Raw genomic sequence first — 20,267 nt, forward strand, 5'->3', positions numbered from 1 at the left:
ACCGGTCTTTCTATCCAGCGACTTGAAGCAATGATTTCCTTCCTCTAGAAGGCACCTCAGCTCGTTTCTCTTCAGTTTCGTAACCTGAACTTCACAATGGAGTCCACACGTTTTCTTCGTGAGGTCTTCCACTTCCTTCTGCAGGAGCTGGAACCTGACCTCGGCGTTTTTCCTGTCGGATTAGCGCTTTTTGATCGCGTCTTTTCGTTCCTGGACGAGCCTCGCCATCCGCGCCGCTTCTTCGGTTTATATCTGCAGGTCCTTCTCCTTCTGTCGTAGCAGTTTCTCTTGCCTCTCGACCTGGCAGTTTGCCTCTGGCAATTGCACTGTCGGTTCCCTTATCCTCTCACATAGGGAATCGTTTCTCTGCCCAATTTCCTTTGTGTAATCCATCAACTGCTGATTTTCTTCTGTGTCTTGAGAATCTTGTCTTCCAGCTGCTGTTTTTCCATCTTCACTTGATCGTTCTCCTTCACAAACAACGTCTCACCTTCGAATAAGTGGGCCCTTTCTTGCCAGGCCTGTTGTTGCAACACCTCCTGAGTTATCTGGATCACACGAGTGCTTTCTTCCTTTCCGCCCACCTTCTGAATCTCTCCATTGTAGTCAAGCCTCTGTTGCAGCTGAAAAATTATCCTGTCCAAGTTCACCTGCTGCTCTCTCTGGTACTGGATGGTGTCTCGCAAGGCCGAAATTCTCTCGTTCAATTCCATTTCCTTGGGCTGTTCACCTCCATCATCAGTAATTAGGAGGAACCTCACCAGTGAATAGGCAGCCTATAAACAACATGACTATCCTTGCTTTAGACTTCTCTCCGTATTTCAAACAACATCTAGACAACAACGTCACACAACAGCTGCTGCCAAGGCCAGGTAAGGCCACATTTTCTTCAAACTGGAATACCCAGTTCATATACTCTCCTCTATATCTCTCGCTTTTTCCTTGATTTTCAATACTTCACAAGAGATATTTCGATTTATCAAAATATAGCAGGAAACATTCTGAAAGATTTTTAATCATGCCTTGTTTCTAGGTGTTATAAATTGCTGCAAGATATTCTCTCTCTCTCTCTCTCTCTCTCTCTCTCTCTCTCTCTCTCTCTCTCTCTCTGATATTGTGCAGGCTATTAATGAAATTAAAAATGGAGCTGCTGCAGGGCCTGATGGAGTCCCTGCTATTTTGTTAAAGAAAGTAGTTTATTCTATCGCAAAGCCACTTGCAATACTATTAAGACAAAGTGTAGATACAGGCAAGATTTATGATGAGCACAAATTAGCATATATTACCCCTACTTTCAAAAGTGGATCAAGACTAGAGGCAAGTAATTATAGGCCTGTGAGTCTAACATCACATATTATGAAAGTGTATGAAAGGGTAATGAAGAAAAATATTATGAAACATTTAATAAAAAATAATTTTTTTAATAAAGGACAACATGGTTTCGTACCCGGAAAAAGTACACAAACCCAACTGTTAGTCCACCGTGAGAACATATTCAAAAATATGAAAAGCGGAAATGAAACAGATGTGGTTTATCTAGACTTTGCAAAAGCTTTTGACAAAGTAGACCATAATATATTAGCGAAGAAAATTAGAAAACACAATATCGTGGATAAAGTAGGAAGATGGTTAAAAGAATTTTTACACAACAGAAAACAGATAGTTATTGCAAACGATGAGAAATCGGATGAAGCCAAGGTAATATCTGGTGTGCCGCAAGGTACGGTGTTAGCTGCAATACTGTTTGTTATTATGATTGAAGACATAGACAGTAATGTTAAGGATTCGGTAGTGAGTAGTTTCGCAGACAACACAAGAATAAGTAGAGAAATTACTTGTGATGAAGATAGGAACGCTCTACAAAGAGACCTTAACAAAGTATATGATTGGGCAGAGGTAAATAGGATGGTATTTAACTCTGATAAATTTGAATCAATAAATTATGGAGACAGAGAAAGAAAGCTATATGCATATAGGGGACCTAATAATGAGACAATCACAAATAAGGAAGCAGTTAAAGACCTTGGTGTGATGATGAATAGGAACATGTTATGCAATGATCAAATAGCAATTCTGTTGGCAAAATGTAAAGCAAAAATGGGAATGTTGTTACGGCACTTCAAAACAAGAAAAGCTGAACACATGATTATGCTTTATAAAACATATGTTCGTAGTCCACTTGAATATTGCAATATGATATGGTACCCACACTATCAAAAGGATATTGCACAAATAGAGAGTGTACAAAGGTCCTTTACAGCTAGAATAGAAGAAGTTAAAGACCTTGACTACTGGGAAAGACTACAATCCTTAAAATTATATAGTCTAGAAAGGAGAAGAGAACGCTACATGATAATTCAGGCATGGAAACGGATAGAAGGAATAGCAGAAAATATCATGGAACTAAAAATATCAGAAAGAGCAAGCAGAGGTAGATTAATAGTGCCCAAAACTATACCAGGAAAAATAAGGAAAGCACACAGGACATTAATCCACTACGCACCAGCATCGATAATGCAGCGTCTATTCAATGCGTTGCCAGCTCATCTGAGGAATATATCAGGAGTGAGCGTAGATGTGTTTAAGAATAAGCTCGACAAATATCTAAACTGCATCCCAGACCATCCAAGATTGGAAGATGCAAAATATACCGGAAGATGTACTAGCAACTCTCTGGTAGTCTTTAGAGGTGCCTCACACTGAGGGACCTGGGGCAACCCGAACAAGATGTAAGGTCTGTAAGGTAAGGTCTCTCTCTCTCTCTCTCTCTCTCTCTCTCTCTCTCTCTCTTTTTACGGGATCTTTTTTTGCAGTACGTATCTTTTTTGGTTGGTCTCTTATCGTCTTATCTATTAAAATATATTTAGGGATTTTCCTTTATTTACCTTTTTGTCTACAAGAAAAACAATACTAACTACAGGCGGGCAATTAGAACTGAGCAAAAAATGACCATTTTTCTAAGCTACGTTTTATTTTTATTGAATTTAACAAAATAACTAAAAGATATAATTCTAAATGAATTAGCCGAGACATCAAGGGAAATAATATATAATATATATCAGAATCAACTACTCAACCATAATGATTTTCAAAAACTATAGGTAAGTTTTAAGATTTTAAATTTATATCATATGCATACAAAGAAAAGGTAAAACGAAATTTAATTATACTAAATTTTGTCCTATATAAAAGTGAAAATCAGATATAAAGGAGTACAATTTTATTGGAGCATAACTTGATTCGTAAATTGAAATCCAATATAGAAATAAAGTAGAAAATCCTAACAACCCCATTTCTATATAAGGCGACGCATTTGGTGTGAACGCATCCTTAGAACACAAATGTAAATAATACTGTTTAATACGGATGATAATGACAACAATTAAATACTGTGTCTCTCAAAGATGTGTAACGAAGAAACTGTTGCAATTTAAAAACAATTACAGAGTCAATAATGTCGCCAAATAATAAATACAACAATGAAAACGACATAACATGCAAGGTTAAGAAAATGTATTGCAGAAGCGTGCTCGATAAAAAAAAAAAAAATATCTGCGTAAAACACGTTTCAGGGAAATCAAATACATAACCCACACTTCTGTTAAATAATATAAACTGTAGATTCCATACCTGATCGTCTGTGTGAGGTCACAGATGCAGATTACCAGTTAATGCTAATGTTTTGGAAGATCATGCATATTTCAAAGGTTTAAAGTGAAAAGTAATATTTATAGTATCTCAAAATTAAATGAAAAAAAGTGATAATGGTTCAAAGTTATCTGCCAGATTGTCGGACAATGTGATGGTTTTTTAGTTTAACATTTAGTCAAACTGAAATAAGCCTTAAATTTTGAATATAGAAGGCTTTGTAAATATCACTACTTTTATTTTGTTATTTTGAAATAAAGGGAATACAAAACGCGCTTCATTCCAAGAAAGGAAGGAAAACAGATTAAGGTAATAAACTTAAGACAGAATAAGATCACAGCAGTTAAGAAACTAAGGCTGGAATATTAAAAGGCGGTCCAAAAGGTAGAAGAAATAAGCCCTGATAGAATTAGTGGAGCTAAAAGCTGCAGCCTACGAATGGCCATATACTGGGCAACTTAACTCGCCAATGCAAAGGTAGAAGCTAGTGGTTCCTAACCCTCCCTAAGACAGGAAATGGTCAGGGAACGGCAAGGACCACAACAGTTGACTTCACAGGAGAGAAAAGTTAAATTCCTACAATAAAATATTAACTATAACTACATCGGCACTAGAAAACTACTTTGCTTCTTGAAACACAGAAATTGAGTTAAGTTATTTTCTATTACAATGCATCTTGAAAACAAGGATGAAAATATCCTTACGAAAGAAATATAGTAAAATTGATAATAACTGATATTCTGCAACTGACCTGGTGCTAGGAAGAAAATAAGAACACGAGGCTTCTTCACACCAGAATCTAGAAAAGAACTTAATAAGTTATCTCTCTCTCTCTCTCTTTCTCTCTACTTATCTTTGTCTTGTTATATTCTGTGGTTTTGTCTTTTCCACCAAATATGAACCTGTTATATTGGTGAAAGTATCCTAATATTTCATGTTGTTTTAGTTACTAACATTTAGTAAATAAAGAAAATGATATATAACCGTAATCTTTTAGTGTTACTGCCCACATCGCCCGCCTTCTCTATGGAGGTTGGCCCATAAATGAATTGTATAAGTATATAGACATGTATCTGTGTGTATGGTTGCTACCTCAAAAAAGTAAGTGAATTGAAAATTTTGCAAATTTGCTGATATATATATACTATCTATATAATTTATATATATATATATATATATATATATATATATATATATAGATATATATATAATATATATATAAAGAGGTGGCTTGCTGCTTACAGAACACCACCGTTAACACTGTTGGTGAAAGTTTTGTATCGATATCGTGGACAGTCATGTCAGTATTTAAGATTTAATAATCTATAAGAAATGCTATTTCATAAATACTGAGTTCCTAACCGCTTTTAGTCTCATATTGATTTCGCATATTTCCTTAAATGCACGTTTTACACTCAAACCCAGTATTGTCAACAACAAAATGTTTACGACCACTCTCTTAATTAACGTTAATAGATTATGGATACTTTACTCTATGCTCAAGAAAAATACCAGCTGCCCACTCCTCCTTCCTTGGCCTGACCGCGCAACATCTATTGGATGCTCCGTTAGTTACTTGTTCAACTGCTTCTGGGTTTCATAGTCGCGGATTCGTGTTCACTCTGGATCAGCGGAGGGAACGAACTATTGTGCTTGACAGTACCTTTTCTGAAAAAAGGCGGGACGCCATATCTTTAAAATTATCCACAGAATCTTCTTTAAAATAATCTCATTATGTTTCCCACACCCAAATTACTGTAGGATCTCCGGAGATGATCTAACCTAGCAGCATGTAAAAAAACAAAAACAAAAAAAACGGGGGTTGGTGCAATACTATACTATACTCTGTCTTTTTTCATCTGTCCATCTGCCTGTGGTGGTTTTGTATGGTAACACTGCGTCACGGGCATTAGATAGTTACGCTATGTGTAAGTTTTAGGTAAATAAAAAGATATCTGGGTGTACATTTGCAACTGAAAAGTGTTTTAATAATTTACTGTATGCGAATTACACCGTTAATATTCGAAATAGGATGTTATTATAATCGTTGAATGTCAGCTGAATGTAACTATCTAAAGCTCGGGACGCAGTGTTACCATACAAAAAACACCACAGGCGGATGGACAGATGGAAAAAAACAGAGTAAAGTGTAGTACGTCTCGGGAATTTTGCGTCCGCTCCAGCTTTAATGTAACCATGATATTCATGTCCGTAGACTTTTACGAGTTTACGAAACTGTTCAATAGTGCTGCCACTCACAGAAACAATAAGCAACTTTCCAAAATAAAAATAAAAATCTTCGTATTCTCATAAAACATAAACAAAAATTGCGAACTTGTATTTTAATTGTTATGCATATATTACCATATTATTATTATTATTGTTATTGTTATTGTTATTGTTATTGTTATTGTTATTGTTATTGTTATACTGTTGAATAAAATGGAAGAATTCAGCGAATTAATCATATATATTATCTTTTCTATTTTTCTTATTATTCGCTTTCCTGGCTCAGCGATACTTCGCAATAATTGGCTAATATTAATATTGGGGATAATACATATTGGCCAATTATTGCTAAGTATCGCTGAGCCAGAAAAGCGAGTAATAAGAAAAATGGAAAAGATAATATATAAGATTAATTCGCTGAATTCTGCCATTTTATTCAGCTGAATTTGTTTAAAAAGAGGGTCTTCTCCTAAATTATTATTATTATTATTATTAATTATTATTATTATTAATTATTAATTATTATTAATTATTATTAATTATTATTAATTATTAATTTATTAATTTATTATTAATTATTAATATTATTATTATTATTAATTATTATTAATTAATTAATTAATTTAATTATTAATTATTATTATTATTATTATTATTATTATTATTATTATTATTATTATTATTATTATTATTATTATTATTATTATTAATTATTAATTATTAATTATTATTATTATTATAATTATGTATTATTATTATTAATTATAGTAATTATTATTAATTAATGTATTATTATTATTAATTATGTATTATTATTATTAATTATATTATTATTATTAATTATTTATTATTATTATTAATTATTTATTATTATTATTATTAATTATTTATTATTATTTATTTTATTAATTTATTTATTATTATTATTATTATTATTATTATTATTATTTATTATTTTTATTTTATTTATTATTATTTATTATTATAATTTATTTTTATTATTATTTTATTATTATTTATTATTATTTATTTATTTATTTTTATTTATTTAATTTATTTATTTATTTATTTATTTTTATTTATTTATTTATTTATTATTATTTATTTATTTAATTTATTTTTTATTTATTTATTTATTTATTAATTTATTTATTTATTAATTTATTATTATTTATTATTAATTATTGATTATTAATTATTAATTATTAATTATTAATTATTAAATTATTAATTATTAATTATTAATTAATTAATTAATTAATATTATTATTATTATTATTATATTAATTATTATTAATTAATTATTATTAATTATTATTATTAATTATTATTATTATTAATTATTATTATTATTATTAATTATTATTATTATTATTATTATTATTATTATTATTATTATTATTATTATTATTATTATTATTATTATAGCAGGAACACTAACTGCAAAACCAGGCCCGGCCAAAAGGTTCCAACAGGGAATGCCATACAGCACGGAAAAGAAAAACAAACAAAATTAAACATTCAAGACTATCGAAGACACTGATGAGGGTCAGTTCAATGTAAGTGCATTGGTACTTAGTTTAAATTTCTGAAGCTCCAACGATTTAATGATGCAACTTTGAAGTGTTCGGGAAACTGTGTGACACTGAAAGAAAAGATTTTTGGAATCGAATGCCACTCCAGCCCTTCGTGATAGGAAGATTCTAAACGGCAAAAATAGTACTATTATTATAATTACTATTTCATAGGAATCAAGAGAACTCAAGAAACGTAACTAAAATGAAATGCTTTGCTAATGCTATAACATCTCTTCGCTGCGTCAAAAGGAGAACCTTCTGTTCTATTTTTGACTTGTAACATCCACCTAATAATGCTTACACAATTCTTTAAAAGCCTGTTCAGTTCGTGCTCTCTCTCTCTCTCTCTCTCTCTCTCTCTCTCTCTCTCTCTCTCTCTCTCACACACACCGTAATTTATAACGCTCACTACAGACGAACAGGGTAAACACAGACTTTCCAAAAACTGCGCTTTTTCCGTCACTCTCCTCAGACTTATGTTAAAATAATGAAAATCAAGTGATAGGTACAGTTTCGTTTACTCTCACATGTTCTCAAAAGCAATTTATTTATCACTTAAACATTTGTCTCGCTGATAAACACCCATCGTCCATTTATGCAGTCTTTGCCACAAATGTTTTTCTTTCATGCTTACTTGAAACATGAACGTTGAGTACTGGGCTATATCCCATGATGTTTGTTTCATAATCAACAACACACCTTTACAAAAAGCAAAGTTAAGAGCATATAATATGCTACTCTCGGCCTAGCATATTACATCAATGTGGATGTAATTACCTTTGGTAAATGAAGCCTTACGACGGAACTAATTTTGATATACGCATATTTGAGTTCAAACCAGCCACCATGCAGAAAAGTGTTTCTCTATGTGAAAACAGACCTAATTCATTAACTTACGCAATGTGGAAATACATTAAACGATAATCATATATGCCTATTTGCTTTACATCGTGGGCATTGACCACAGAGGCATATGTACACACCCACGTGTTCATACACATCATACCATTATACATTATGTATGCTAAGTCTGAAGCACAATAACCATAAAAGAATGTTCAAGCCACTAGAGCTACTGAGAAAAAGAGACAACGAAGAATTTCGCATATTTCACAAGTGGACTGATTTTTTATCTTCTGCTTTCCCGGAAGCTGGGTACTGTACCCCCAGGAGTTTAAGCCCCTGGAAAACAGGAACATTCAAGAATCCACAGAAAGGGACACGAGTCATAAATCATCAAATGAAAACGAAGAAAAGTATATGTGATTTTCGTGGCCAATGTCCTTTTGAAGTGAAAGGTCCTTATACAATGAAAGGACATGAACTGATGATCATTTCGAGTATAGAAGCTGTATTCACGTTGGGGCGGAGCTAATGACTGCTAGAAGGAAAGGGGGGAGGGGAGTTGTAAAAGGGGTTTACCGGGATACTAGCGAAAGGGGGGGGAGGGATAATGGGAGGAGGTTCCAATCGTCCGCCTGTCCGGTACGACGAACGTAGCGACCTTATTCACACCACATGTGTTTTGAGAGCTGGCAGGCCCAGAGCAACACCTGCGTCGCACCTGCAATCCTCTTCCCACTGTCATCTTCCTCTGTGGGCTCCAGCTCTCGCCACCTCTGCGAAACACCACCCAAAGCAAGTAAGTACCGAGCACCGCCTGAAGGTGGTCACAAATGTGAACACAAATGTGTAAAGTAATGACAAGTGCAAGTTAACGAGTGTACATCTGTTTGGGCAGCATCTGTGGCATAAGAAGCAAGTGTCAGGCCCATGGGTGCCTCTTTTCTGCCCAGCTGTTTTTTTATAAATTTTTTGACCACCTGATTAGATCAAACACACCCAAAATAAGTCTCGAAACACTTGTTAAATCTCCTCTCACTTATTAGCAAACATTTAGCGAATCGGAACGAGATCTGTTGCTCGCCCTTTCAACGAACGTCCAAACGTCGACAGCCACCAGTTCTGAAAGCACAACCAAGTTAAATAAAAACAACGTTCTTATATTTCTGGCAGAGTAGATTACACCCCGCCAATTGCCCAAAATTCTTGGGCTATTTCATGCAGATCCGACATGTATGGAAGACAGCTTAGTTTAGCATTAACGAGAACTACGAAATTATTAACGGGAAAACAACTGACTTACGGAGTTAAGATGTGAACTTTGTTCCATTACATGAAAAAGTCGAATATTCCAAGAGCAAAATGTCAAGTGTAAAGTTTACATTCTCAAGGATTCAGAATACACTGACACGTAATTTCTCTCTACGACATAGGAAACTTAGGCGCGAAATGAGGAAGTGAACAGACATTTAAATCCATAAAAATGCCCCCGCCGGTCACCAAAGATGGGACAGTGAGTGCCAATCAGCTATGACACCTTCCATGAAGCACCGCGTAGGTGACACTTGGTGCTGCCGATACCCGTCGGTGACGGAGGTTTTTCACCTGCGAGTTTTCACATTTGTTTTTGTAACAACCTTTGTCAATGAAAATGAAGTAACAGGATTTAACCGTGAAATTAATTTTCATTAAGATATTATAAACTTTAAAAGCTAATTACGTGATTCAGCAATGACCAACAATAAATATGATCTCAATACGTACATTATGGTCCCGTCCCCCAATAACAGAACTAGTTACAAAAAAATCGCCGATATTATGACAACTATATAAGGAAGGTGCAAAAAAGGCTTTGAAAATTAAAGCAAATGGTCGGATAATAAAAGTTAGCACACTAAAAAAAATCGTATCACAATAAACCGACGTTGATAACGCCAGACAAATATTTTTGACATCGAAACATGAAGTTGAAATTCAATAAACAACTTATCTCCCAAACTTCGCCGTCATCAAAGTATAAAGTTAAAAATACTGAACTTATTCTCTCAAACACACACGCACACACACACACCAATGCGTCAAAAAACGTTATCAGCATCGAAGCATGGCGTTTAAAGACCGTAGGCAATCTCCTCTTTCTCGCTTTCTCTCTCTCTCTCTCTTTAATATCAATCTATCTTCCTTATGTGCATACACACACACACACACACACACACACACACAGAGAGAGAGAGAGAGAGAGAGAGAGAGAGAGAGAGAGAGAGAGAGAGAGAGAGAGAGAGAGAGAGAGAGAGCAAATGATAAAAACAAGTGAAAGATACAATACCATAAATGCATAATTATAAGTTTCCACGTGAATGTTGTAAACCAACAATACTAGTTATAAATACTAACGTCCTGGTGCATGACGCTTTAAGTTGCATTAACGTCTGCGTTAAACTCCTGGGAATCTCTTCCATACTATTCTGCTTGTTCGCACACACGACAGTTAGGCTAAGTGAAAAATGTAATGATATTCGTGTGTTTTGTCAGCTTTCCCAATTGGTACATCAAAATAGATACCAGCTCTTAAAACCGACCATCAGCACCTGCTGTCTACATCGATCCGTCCTCCTCCACTCTTTCTATATGATCGAAGCATCTCAAAAGATGGACACATCCCTCCACCAACTTCAATCCTTCTACAACGCCCTCGCATCTCCACATTTCTCACTCTTTCACATTTTCGTATACAACATGTAGGTACTATGCAAATCAATTCATATCCACTACTTCAACCTGTCTCTTTTTCAAATTCCACACCTACACCCCACTTCTATCTAGAAACATTGGCTCTGAAATCACTTCACATATTCCCCAACCCAGCCCACACCGTCCAATGCCAGTTACTTTTTTATTTTACGCGACTCGCCGCTTTTCTCGTTCCACCAGCATCCTGTACGAATCAGTTCATTTGATTCTTCGATCTGTCCTTATTAATATTCCATGTCCCATCTTTCTCACTTCAAAGTACTCTCATACCCTTACTTTTCCTCACATTTACTCAAAACTTTCTCCTGTTGCAAACTCTTAGTATTTTTATAGTTCCTCTTCACCATGCCTAATCATCACTGCAAACATCTTTCATTCCAAACTCATTCACGACATTTTATTTTCCCACAACTTCGCTCATGCGTATAATTTCCTTTCCCTGGCTTCTAGAATCATTCGAGCCTTAAAGACATTAAAAAGTGGATGCATATCATGTGCAACACCCGCACACACGTAATTACGTAATAAGACAATCCAAAGTAGATATACTCTTCCACGGAATAATAATTCGTGAATGAACTGGACATATTGTTTTTTCTAGTTTTCTCAAAATTTTCTCATTTTCCTGTCGGAATGCTATGTAAGTTTTCACAATGTAACGTCACTAAATAAATAAATGGTAGGCTATTAAACCATAATGCACAATTATAAACTACTATGAATTTGAAATAAATGCGTTTAAATAAAAGATTGAATCCCTAACGTGCTTCATTACGGACGGAAATTCTACAGATGAAACTGCATTGACATCTCTCAGACACAGAATAGGCGAATTATTCTCTCTCTCTCTCTCTCTCTCTCTCTCTCTCTCTCTCTCTCTCTCTCTCTCTCTCTCTCTCTCGTGCTGAACCTATTATCACTTTTACAGACACCATCGTATTCGTACCTGTCAATTTATTTTCACCGAGTTTGACACCGAGTCGCCTTATTCTGAAGATGCTAACAAAAATCAGTTATGCATTGTATTTACACAAGATTCTCCCTAGAAAACTTTCAAAAACAAATACTTATGAGCAAAATCACAGCAAGAGACCTGCTTCCGTTCTTCAGCCTGCCACAAAATTTTGAAAGACGAACCTTCTCCACGTAACCCACCTTCATCAAGCGAATCACAATTTTTTTTTACAATAGCGCAATATTCCGCTATACAATCCAAACAGTACGCTCATATGTTTTATTTAAGACTGTCTAATTTTCCTCTGACCAAACAGATTTTCCCGCGTTCAAATCCACACTTCACTCTTGTTAATCATCAATGGCATATTTCTAGTGCAAGGCCTTTTATCTTCATCCAAATAATGCTTACATTTTCCCGTCTTCAACTTAATCTCATTCAAACAAAACCATACATATCACCTGCCTACTTACATATGACTGCATCCCCCCCCGACAATAACCCTGATCTCCCTGCTCATTCTACTGTTATCCCCAATATTCTAAGTTTCTTTCAACTGTCTTTTTCTTTCCCACAGTTATCCCTACATTAAAGGGTCGGTTGCCTGATGCGCCTTCTCCACTGCCTTCTATCAAAGGCATCATCCTCCACCAATCCTCATCTCTCCATATCTGCCGTCACTTTATCTCGCCCTCTACTGTCAACTTCAGCTTCACATACTCCCTCTTGGCTTAAAGTAGATTCTAAGTATTTAAACTTTTCTGCCTGTTTTATAATCAAGCCTCTTCTTTCTTGTATTACTATTTTGTCTCTATCTTCCCTACTGCTCAGCAAAACCTCTGTTTTTTTCATATTCACCTTTAAGCCACCCCTCTCTAAAGACTCCTGTCACTGTCCAACCCTTCTCTGTTTCTTTCAACTGTCTACTCATAACGAGCTAGGATTTAACACGGCTCCCTGTTCCTGACGTCATTCCTTTTTGCAAAGTTATTAACTTTCCCTCTGACCTAGTGTGTTTTGTTTAACCTTCCTTGTTTCGTACGTTTTAACTTTAATCACTTATATTTCAATTACAAAATAACTTTCTGCCATTGATAGCGTCTAATCCAACCTCAAAATAGACCTGACATTTGTGACTCTCTCTTCTCTCTACCTGATGAGTGTAAACATTGTTTCTGTCGAATAACTGTTATGACTTTGGTTTCTTTTACCAGACCAGATCGTAAGTGGCTGGGTCTTTGCTGTCTCCGATTTTAATGTCCTTGCAAATGTTAGATGATCTTTTACAAATCGACTACATCTTGAAAAAAAATGCAAAATTAAACTCGCTCCCTTTGGAAACTACTATCAATATTTGCTTCGTTGCCAAACCCTGTACATACCCAACAACATAGTTTACAAAACTTTCAGGTGATAGAAAAATTCCACGAAGCCACAGATTATAGAAGTTGTATATTTGTTTTCATGTACTCCTATCTTCACTGCAACAAACTGGCTACTTATTACCTATTCTAACGTCACTAACCGGAATTCTACTCTATTTTATCACTGTCACTTCCAAATCGTCTTACATTTCATAAATCAACTACTATTTATGCTCTAGCAAACCCTAACAGGATGTTATTATACCCGTACGTGTAAGTGTGTGTGTATCTCTGTGTGTGTGTAGCGTGGGCTCTCTTGCTTCTTTAGGGAAAAGTTAAAATAATTATTCCTGACAAAAACTGCGTTTCAGAACTTTTTAGTTCGCATTCAATCGTCATCGTGTCGCCCGTCCACTTAGTCACAGAGATATTCGAATGCAGTACATGAGTCCCTCTTACTAATTAATCAGAACTTTGGAATAGTGACCTTACAGACAACTGCTATGGTTCCGGTCTGGGTGAATGTCAAATATTACTGTTTAGACCTCAGTTGTCAAAAACCCTGAGGGGAAAATGTGTAAATTGTCTTTCTGTGGAGAGAGAGAGAGAGAGAGAGAGAGAGAGAGAGAGAGAGAGAGAGAGAGGAGAGAGAGAAATACGTGTAATGCATATTATGCAAATTAGTTTTTCGAAGTCACCAAATTTCTAAGAAGTATGTTTTTGACAACCATGACTCATTCACGTATAACGACAGGACATCATAATTCATTCACCTCGTTAACAAAATTCAAACTCCTGGTAATGAACATCTGCCTTGAATACTCTGCCTTACACGTGGCCAATGTCAAAATACAGTCCACTATTCCTGTTCGCTGAAATCACCCCAACTGAAAACCGTTTTTTCTTTTTACAATTTGTCTACGGATTCTGAATATATATATTTTTAATATTCAATAGCTGAAGTATATGATATAATATATATATATATATATATATATATATATATATATATATATATATATATATATATATATATATACGTATGTCATATCACATTACCGTGATTCATATACACACATCGAGCTACAAATCTAGGGCTGAGAACTAAAAGGGCCAATGTCAAAAAATGGCCAATTGTAGTTAAGACCGTCACTAAACTAGAAATTTATCTCTGTTTCAGTGCTATAATGGCCAATGTTATAAGTTAAGCAATCACCCAAAAAAAAAGCTTTCGTTTGCTGTACTTACCTGAATTTTAATAAAGGAAGCAATCATACTATAATAATGGGCGTAATGTCCGTCTGTCATTCAATCACGGCCAAACGGCTGGTCAGATGAACATGAAACTTGGCAGGGTTATGGTGGGGACCCCCAAGATGGTTTGTAATGGGGTTTCATCCAACCTAACCCCCGCCTTTGTAGGGGGTGGGGGTGAGAAGGGATTCCCTGAAACGGAGCTGTTTCTGGCCGTGAAACGAGGCTGGTTATTCCCGTAGATTTAGTTACTTTACGATTTTTCATATATAATTTCTGTACAACTTCCCCGGAGAAAGTCGCGAATATTTCAGCTCGGACACAATAGAAGATGAAAATTATCATCAATATCCGCAAGATTTTTTTAATAACTTAAATCCATCGGGACTGCCAGTACACAAAATAACGTTAAGAAGTACTGCCTGGTAATGTTGCTTCGGAATTTCGATCCTGCCAATGGACATAATAAAAAGGAAACTGACAAGTTCCTACTTCTACTCTTTTTTAGAAGACACAGGATCATAAGAGCATTTTATCAGTAGCCATAACGCACTGACATACAAGTTGCGTCTTTGCAGTAACATAATGAAAAGAAAGATACTTTATTATTCGTATCACCGTGCAAAGTAATTGACAAAGAAACGAACCAATCAAGATCCCTTTTCCGTTAAATGAAAGTCACCGACAAGAGAGAGAGAGAGAGAGAGAGAGAGAGAGAGAGAGAGAGAGAGCCATTTAACGACATTAATGCACTACAATTTTATCATTTTATCTTGCTATCGAAAGAAAGGAGATAATTTGTGATTTGAGAGCTAAGTAATCCGATAATCCCATCACCGTCTTCGTTACTTGACTTACATTGAGAGAGAGAGAGAGAGAGAGAGAGAGAGAGAGAGAGAGAGAGAGAGAGAATCATTAAAAGAGGGTAAACAATAATGAATACGAACTTCTTTATGTTCATTGATCGCCCCTTCACTTACTTTAAGAGATGAGAGAGAGACGAGAGGAGAGAGAGAGAGAGAGAGAATATCATTAAAAGAAGGGAAACAACAATGAATAAGAATTTCTCTGCGTTCAGTGATCGTCCCTTGAATTACATTACGAGAGAGAGAGAGAGAGAGAGAGAAGAGAGGAGAGAGAGAGAGAGAGAGACTATTCATGTAATCGCCCTTATTTTAATATTGCTGAACAAATAGTACATATAAATTTTTCACTTCTGCACCCGTATTTTATCACCCATCGTAGATGGGTACGTTTGCTAGTATTTTAAATGCGTTTTCTGAAAACATGGTTTTATGACATTGGCCCTTCTAGTTCTCAGCCCTAGAAATGTCCTTTAATGTCTAATTCGCTCTTTCTCAATTTGTTGGTTCGATGGTTCGCGCCTGTGAGCTGACAAATTTCTTATTGATGAAACAATTCCCCTTCGGTTAACATATATGAAAATATATCAATTTTGAGGTAGAGCAAATTAGATATCAAAGGACATCTATAGCTCGATATATATATTACATACATACATATATATATATATATATATATATATATATATATATATATATACTATATAGTATATTGTATGTTTATTTATATGAATTTATATATATAATATATATATTACATATAAATATAAATAATAAATATATATATATACTATATATATATATATAATATATTATAATATAATATATATAGATATATATATATATATATAATATATATATATATATATATATATATTATATATATGAAGGATAAATCGATATCGGTATTTTTAAGTATGAACCTGTTTGGAGAGGGGCCTGATTGTTAAAAACATTACTCTGAAGAAAAATATATATAGTCAAGAATAAACGGAAAAGCAATCTGATATATGATAGGTTTCAAAATGTAGCTGGAAAGGTTATTAAGACAAGTGAGTTGAATAAGAATGAAGTGAGGGGAACACAGAGGAGAGAATGGATGACAAATTGGGTAGGGTGGTGGCACGGAAGATGAAGGAGCTTGTGGAGTGCATAAAATTCCTTGATGGGGTCAGAGTGAACAAGGCGTCATGTGGTTTTACATGTATGGAGCCAGGTAATAAAATTATTGAGCAGTTGGAGTAGGAAATCAGAAGTTTAGTGAAAGGAAAAATTGTAAGTGGTGCAAGTGCAATATAAAGGGGAAGATCGTATAGAAATGCGAGAGGATAAGGGATGAGGTCAAGAGAAGGCGAGAGAGAAAAGTGGGACTGGTTTTTAAGAAAAGTGAGGAAGTGCTTTGCGGTGAATAAGTTGTCATAAAGGGATGTAAATGCGGAGAAGAAGGTTAATGATCAGATGGATCTTTAAATAAAAGAAATGTCTGAAAAGAGAGAAGTCCTGAGGCCAAAAGTGAGTATCATCAGGATTTAATGTGTCAGGAAGAAAAGATGAACAAAACAGAGTTAAAGAATGGAAAGATACCACGAGTTGACAGGAGGATTATGTGAAAGCAAGCTGCTGCAGGACAGTGATAAGAGTGATATTACATCTTTGACCAGGTGTATATATCAGGTATGTCTGGATGAGGAATGGGTAACAGTAATAATTGTTCCTTTGCGCAAGACGAGACTGCAGTATTCGTATTTAACTTAAAATGCCATGGTGGTGCATGGCAAGATTCTAGCTAAAATACAAACGACAGGAGGACTGATAAGATAGAGCACATGTATACCAAATGTTTATTTTGAGGTAGTTATATGATAGGTTTGAAAGTAATAAGAAAAACTGTATGTGATACATGAAACTAGAAAAAGCTTATGACAACTGCCATAGGCAATATAGTGTGTGTTAGAGATGAATGGTGCATGGCAAGATTCTAGCTAAAATACAAACGACAGGAGGACTGATAAGATAGAGCACATGTATACCAAATGTTTATTTTGAGGTAGTTATATGATAGGTTTGAAAGTAATAAGAAAAACTGTATGTGATACATGAAACTAGAAAAAGCTTATGACAACTGCCATAGGCAATATAGAGTGTGTTAGAGATGAATGGTGTAGAAGGCAGGGTGCCGAGAGCAATAAAGTTTTAAAAACTTTAGGCGGCAGTGTATATGGTCTGAATGACAAAAGTGACTAAGACAAGGGCGTGTTATCTTTCCATGTGCGATTCTGGATGGGGTGACGCAAAAATCTGAAAAAAATGGTAGAAGACGTACGTGCCAAATTATGGGATACGAAAATGTGCAAGAATGGCGTATGAAAAGCTGAAACTACTAAAAAGGTCTGAAGTTTTTGCAAAACGAGAAACTAAGATAATGTGAACAGAGTAAGGTCATGTAAGTAAATAGAAACCCGAAAGACACAGCAATCGAATGTTACTGTGGATGTGGAAAGAATGGATTAACTAACTCTAAATATTACTGGTAATGAAAGACGACGTGAGTCACAGAATACGTGAACAGGTTAAGGGAAGAATGCTGAAATGTATGGAGGGACTGTCGAATCAACCATTCTTTATGGAAGTGATGTGTATGTTCGATGTAACTGAAACGACATTCGAAATGGTGAATTGTAAAAATACAAAGAATTACTTATCGCCACTTATCCCAAGCTGCCGTCTCAGGGAGGAACAGCTAAAGTAGAATAATCACTTTGTTGCATCAGGAATACCGAAAATACAGGTGAAAAGATCAGATGTTTTGTCCAAGAACTCTTTGGGTAAGATTGAGTTTGGCGTGAGATAAAAGTTCTCTGTGACACCTGGGAGCATTTGTGTAGACGAGAGGGTAGCAAAAGGGAATGAATAATGTGATATGATAGGGCTACCAGTGTTAATTGTGGGGGGGGGGAGAGTTAGATCATTTACAAAACAGTTGAAATGATTATGCAGCAGTATACAAATACTTCAGGATGAGAAGGGCAAACGAATCTTAGAATAAAGAGAAAATTTGAAATATCCTATCTGAAGAAAATATAATAAAGGTAGATGAAGAGGATACTATTGTATTTTGGACTGTTTTGTGGGGAATGACGCAAGAGTGGAAGGGTTTAGTTTAAATTTGAGAATTCTTGGCAAGTGACAGCTGCAAAGGTAATGACATTTAGTTAAAAGTGTGAAGAATGAAAAGACTCCAGAAGTTAAAATGGGTGTAAGCAAAATGTTGCCGTAATATAGTGAAAATGTCTGTGTAAGATCTTTCTGTATGAAGAAAATGTTCCAAAGATACGGATGAAAAGAATACATCTGTGTTTAAAAGTAAAACTGATATATGTGACCTTATAAATTCTATCTACAATACTGAGTTTAGTGGGCACATACATGTATGTGGTTTGAGATTATGGTGTAGAAGATCAACCTGTAAAGTGATCAAAATTGTCACTGATAACCGAGATGAAGATGTTGGAGTAAGTAGACAGGAGAGTGACAGGTTTAGAGTAAAAGTGGGTTCGAGAAACTATAGTGTCTCCATTCCTATTTCGTATCTTTATGAAGGAAGTGACAAAAAAAGTCAAGGAAAGGACAAAAGATGTCAATGAAAGGTTTTGGGAAAAGACAAGGCGTCATGATTGGTGTGAAAAACGATTGATTTTGTCGTTGATACAGTACTGATTGGGCACAGTCAAGAGGAATGGAAGACATTAGTGAAAGAATTTAACAGATTCCTAGAAGAGAAAGTTATAAGGGTGAATGGAAACTTAGATATGGAGGAATGAATGCCAATGCAGATGACAGATGGAAAAATATTGAGAGGTAATGGAGGTTACTACAGTGGATTCTGATAGAGGACTTGGAATCTCTATCAAGTCGGGATTAGAATGAAAGATGGGAAACTGAAATGAAGTGTGGAAGTTAAATGCAAGTTAAAGAAAACGGGTTGAAGCTGTTTGAAAATTGATTACTTAGTATATAGTGGAAGTAAATTTAAAAGGGTGGGAAATGGGAAGACACAGAGGTCGTCAATGGATTAGCTTTGCTGAAAAGTTGGAACAGCGCGTTTTTGAAATGACGTAGCCATGTGAAAATAATAAGAGTACCAAATGTGGTGAAAAGTTTTAATTCAAAATGTTCGGGAGGAGGAGGAGAGGGACACTTGTAACGCTTGACAGGGTAGCAAGAGACGTACTAGAAAGGAAAGATTACGTATATCCAGGAAGCATGACTAAGTGCCAAAGGATATGCACGGCCCAAAGAAAGTCGCAAAGTTCGACGTCCTGTCGAACAGACTTTTCTTTAGGTGTCTGAAGCGACCAATACTGGGGAATTTGCCGCACTTGCCGCACGCAGGTTCATGGTAGGGAAAATGGCTTAAGGTACAAAAAATTATCATAATATAAAGTATTCACAAATGTAATAGTATATATGTGTGTAATGTTAAATCAAGATATCGTGTCCAACGTAGTATTCTTTCTGTTTGCAGTGTTATGACATAATGACTCAGCGTTACGCTGTAACAAAATAGACTTCAACGATAGAGGACCACAAGAACAAGGCCTCTAACTTGCTTCTGCTTTCACGGCAAAACCCAGAGCGTCATACTCTGACGTTAACGAACACTCGTAAACAAGCAACAATATTTTCCTTCCATTTCTCTCCAAGTAACCTGAACCACAACCCCCATGAATATCATAAACAATTTTTAGTAGTATTGATCAAATATATTCCAAACCTTTCAACA

General features: G+C 35.2%; 2 protein-coding genes across 3 annotated transcripts in view; one reads left to right on the forward strand and one right to left on the reverse strand.

The window, feature by feature from the left end:
• LOC135220927 (uncharacterized) overlaps nucleotides 1-20,267 on the reverse strand; it is a 241,443-nt gene that overhangs the window by 109,154 nt on the left and 112,022 nt on the right. The gene's annotated exons all lie outside the window — the stretch shown is intronic.
• Nucleotides 8,953-20,267, forward strand: part of LOC135220925 (uncharacterized) — a 43,010-nt gene continuing 31,695 nt past the window's right edge. For both annotated transcript variants that reach the window (XM_064258575.1, XM_064258577.1), the window contains exon 1: nucleotides 8,953-9,096. The gene's annotated coding sequence lies outside the window, so the exon portion shown is untranslated. The remainder of the gene's footprint in view (nucleotides 9,097-20,267) is intronic.

The sequence above is a fragment of the Macrobrachium nipponense genome, chromosome 2 (genome assembly GCF_015104395.2).
Source record: "Macrobrachium nipponense isolate FS-2020 chromosome 2, ASM1510439v2, whole genome shotgun sequence".
In the NCBI taxonomy this organism is placed as follows: domain Eukaryota; kingdom Metazoa; phylum Arthropoda; class Malacostraca; order Decapoda; family Palaemonidae; genus Macrobrachium; species Macrobrachium nipponense.